This window comes from Nomia melanderi, chromosome 14, assembly GCF_051020985.1.
Source record: "Nomia melanderi isolate GNS246 chromosome 14, iyNomMela1, whole genome shotgun sequence".
In the NCBI taxonomy this organism is placed as follows: domain Eukaryota; kingdom Metazoa; phylum Arthropoda; class Insecta; order Hymenoptera; family Halictidae; genus Nomia; species Nomia melanderi.
Genome location: NC_135012.1, coordinates 4,192,336 through 4,196,840, shown reverse-complemented (window position 1 = coordinate 4,196,840; position 4,505 = coordinate 4,192,336).

The window sequence follows — 4,505 nt, the reverse complement described above, 5'->3', positions numbered from 1 at the left end:
TGACATCTCCGGACGACCGCCGACGCCTTAGTATCTCGCAGTTGTTTTCTCTCTGTTTCCGTGGTCACCTTGCTCTCGCGAAGCTCCGGTAACCCATTCGCTGCTAGACACGAGCTACGTAGTTACCATCGTATCGCTGTTTCGAGCATTCGCTTCGATCTTTGTAAATTGTTCTCTAATAATAGTATAGACGTTAGGTAACTATTTGCGGATGAATTAAACTCGACATTAATCGTCCGAGAGACGAGGTTCGATATCTAATCGAATACCTTATCAAATGTAATCGTGATCTCGTGGAACCGAGTCCTTGTATACGCGTGTATTCCGTTCGAACTCGGCTCGATTCGCACGATCATAAGACAATCCAACGAGATCCTCGGATCGCCGGTTCTGACTTTCCAGCAGGTCGTTTCGGGAGATTTTCTCCCCGTTCTTCGGTACGAGCGAAAAAGACGTCCGGACAGGCCACGCATATTTTAACACGGATCAAACGTCCCTGAACGCTAACGGTATCCCGATATCGGTGAAAGATACGTTTCGTAAAAATCGCTGCTCCGCGGCCGAAGACGGGCATACATAAATTTCTCGTACGTATCACGAGGCGACACAGTTTCGACGCGTATCGGCTGTCCCCGTTCTATCCACGGCCTGCGGAGACCGGCCAGCCGTTTCGCGTGTACTCACCCACGGGCCCGAAACAGGTTTCATTACGCGTTGTTACGCTTATTACCGTGAATCGAGATCCACCGGGGATACCGCAATTAGTACGTTCGAGTCTCGGTCCATTATTCGAGACCATTATCGCGGGTATGATCCTCGATCGTCCGTCGAGCGGCGGCGTTGTTACCGGTCCCGGTGTAGAGCATTTCGCGCGGGGAAAGAGCATCGGTTCGATTTCCCGCGCGCGACGTCCATTAAGGGACCGAATGGAAACGCGATCGATAAGAAACTTGAATTGATGGGGAACCGGTTCCAGTTCACGCGACATATTGTATCGTTAAAGCGTTTTATCATAAACAACGAGGCGAGGTTTCCTCTCGTTTCGCTTGAAAATCCGCGGTATTCCGAACGTTCGTGGAAAAGGGAAACCGGGAAACGTACGATCGGCCCCAATAAGATTCGTAACATTATCGTTAACACGAAATGGTACACGCGCAGGCAGCGATAAGCGAGGTGGAACGGGCTCCTTCATAAATCCACGGTGACAAGCAGCAGGGACTTCTGGATCGTCGCAAATCATCTTTCTGGCGCGCCGGCCTTGCACCGCGGCGGCTCTCGTTTTCGTCCTCTCCCGCCGCGCTCACAGCTCCCCGCGTCATATTTTGCCGCGCGAGCGGTCGGCAACAGGTTTCTCTAGTATAATAATATCGCGATCGATCCGGCAAATAAACGACGGCGAGAGTGGACAGCTTGAGGTCCCACGGGACGCCGCAATGGAACTCGCGGTTATGCACGTAGATAGCGAAGAATTGAATTTTGGACGTTCGCTCGAGAAAATCTGTCGCTTGATACGTGCATAATATAGTTGGTTTATCCCATTGGATATAAATAGTGATTTCTTGAACCGTGGTACTGTTTTAGTCGAGGCCAATCGTTGTCATTATCTTTCAGGGTGTCGCTGCATGATAACAAGATCGAGTTCCTTGACTGTAGCTTTACGGATGTTCCGCATATTTTATTCCATTGTCGCTCGAAAACCAATACGACTAAGTCTAGAAAGCAAGAATTGAGAAAATTATGCTTTGGCTTCTGAAATGATTATACATAGTCAGAAGCTACAAAACGAACTTTCCGATCTAGAAAACACGAAGAAACCACTAAACAAAATATTACTTATCCCATTAAAATTCACAACAAAATATCAAAAAATCGACTTAACCGAATTGCCTCCCATCGAACGATGCATATAAAATTAAACACTCGATTAAAACTCGAAACTGCCGCGTCCCATGGATCTATTGTCAACGAACAACGAAGCGACGCTCAGTAGCGGAAGAAACGGAGATCCTTATCCGCCCGCTTGTTCCGTTTCCTCGATTGTTAGCCGAATTGCGGCGTCCGTAGGGTCAACGCTCCTCCGGTTCGTCGAACCCCGCGGCTAGACAGGACCAGCTAGGCGCGAACGGAAGCGGCGAGCGAAAAAACTCAGGGACGATCGTAATTTTCGGCGGGCGATGGCCGATTATCAGCAATTATCGGCGATTGTTCCCGCGCGTCGCTGTTCCAGGCGGATTCCAGAATAACGAGGGACGCGGCGGCGGTCTCCGAGAATTTCAGCGTGCATGTCCCGTCCTTTCTTTTTCTTCGTGCCGAGCGACGCGTCGTTGGACGCCTCGGTGCCCCGGGAGAGCTAGAGAGAGACGCGAGCGTACGCCCGCGACCCTCGAGTGTGGGTTACAAGGAAAGGAAACGCGAGAGACCAACGGAGTCTTCGAATATTTTGTTACCGGTCGAACGATAAAGGGATACTCTACCTCGCCGCGGTCCGAATTAACGTCGTCCCCGTGGCGATCTCTCGCGCGCGGCTCGGCTAGGCTAGGGAAACCCTAAACTAGAGCCTATTTGAACCGCGCGGCTTGAGATCATTCTTCCGAGCCGCGGGGAAGGACATTCGCCGGCGAACAAGGCAGTAACGCTGCGAACGAACGAGATTGTAACTAGACCGGGATATTTGTTACTTTATAATTATCAGCACGATTGTAAAACGAATGTGAAAACATGTTTATTCTTCCGTAAAGATAACTGGTACCGGGAATGATTGTTATTTAGCGTTATCGCACTTCTCTTGCACTATTATCTAGTCGGTTATATTGCTAAATATTTGCACTTGGCATTCTTATTGCAACGGTTTCCCAGTAATTCGGAAGCGACCGTCATTGGTGACGTGCGCGTTAATATCGAGATTAACGTGTTTGCGAGAAAGATAAGTGTCCCGATATGCATTCGAACGTGGGACTGTCCCGCTAATCGCGCGAGTTAACGCGTTGGTCATTGATGACCGTCTAAATTATTTGAAAATAATTGTTAAAAGTAAATTGATGTATCAAAGTATTTAGTTATGCAGGTAACTTGATAACAGTGTAACTTAGCACTAGATTTACGAACGTTTATTCTAGACTTTACTCTATTGTTCCTAGGAAACTGTACATCTTTATAAATCATGAATATTGTAGTTTAAAAACGCATTGCAACGCGTGCTCGCATAATTGGATCAAAATTGACGGGTTCCGTGAATCTACTGTTAAAAGCTGCGATATATAATTGTTAATCAACTCTAACGCCATTCGCCGTCGGTATGCGATAATGTTAGAAGAAACGCTCTAAATTCTGGTGGCGGGCACGGAAAGCAGCGAGCGCGCTACGCGGGGTGTCCGCGCGCGTCCGGCCGGGAAACACGAGTAGAAAAGCTAGGTAGTAGAATACGGTTGCAATGGGCGGACACGATGGCGCGTTGCAGCGTCAAGGCGCATTGCGTCGCGTCGCATCGCGTCGCGTCGCGGTCAGCCGCACAGAAAACGCATGCACGGCTGGAATGAGAGTACAATGGACCGTATCTCAGTGGCCGGCCGACCATAAATGTCCCGCGCGAAAAATCGTTGCCGACTGTCCGGCCGAGCGATTATGGCCGTCGTTTCGCGTCGCGTCCGCGGCGGGGGAGGGCGCGGCGGCGATTCATTCGACGGGGGAGTCCGTGAATTAACGAGGAACGGAATAAAGCGCGGAAGTGCGCGTGTAGCTAGCCGGCTAGCTCGCTCGCGCATTCGCTCGTTGCCCGATCCATGAATTATTCCGCAACGAACGACTAACTCGATTCTCCTGTCGTTCGGATTTTTCCGTGGCCAACGGGGAAGGAAGCGGCTCCTCCGACGGGGTTGCGGCCGCTGTTTTACAACCGCGCGTCGGGATTTGCATCTTCCCCGAGCGGAATTTTTCGCCGTGCCGCATTTATGGCCGCCTCTCCACTTTGTTGCTCGTTGCTCTACCCGGATAGGGTTCGGCAAAAACTTTTGTGTCGGCGCTGTACCGAGCTGGTTCGTTTCGCGTGGCCCTGTTCTTCGTCTCCCGTTGGCCGGCCGGGTCCCGGGGCAGAAAATCGAGCAAATCGGCAAGGGACAAGGGAATCTGCGGAGGCGCCAGGCGAGAAAGTGATCAGGTTGCACCTGTTACGACTTCTTCGCGGTGCATCGAACGAATAATGACGGGGAATAATAAAGATCGCCCATGGACGTGTGCCCTGTTGCTCGTTTTTCCGCTCCCTCCGGCACGCCGATGATCGAGCACGGGAGGAGGGAACGCTTGGAAGGCTTCGGAACCGGGCGCAACCTATAAATAACCGCCGCCTCTTTGCATCTCTTTGCGCTCGCTTCTTTTCTTTCGCGTCCCTCCGCCACGGCGAGCTTCTCTCTCGGCGTTGTCGGCCGGGAGGACGCCTCCGACGCGCGCGTTTTCGCGTTCAGGGACCCCGTAATTCAGGTTCCTTCGCACGTAGCCAAGCACAATCGTCG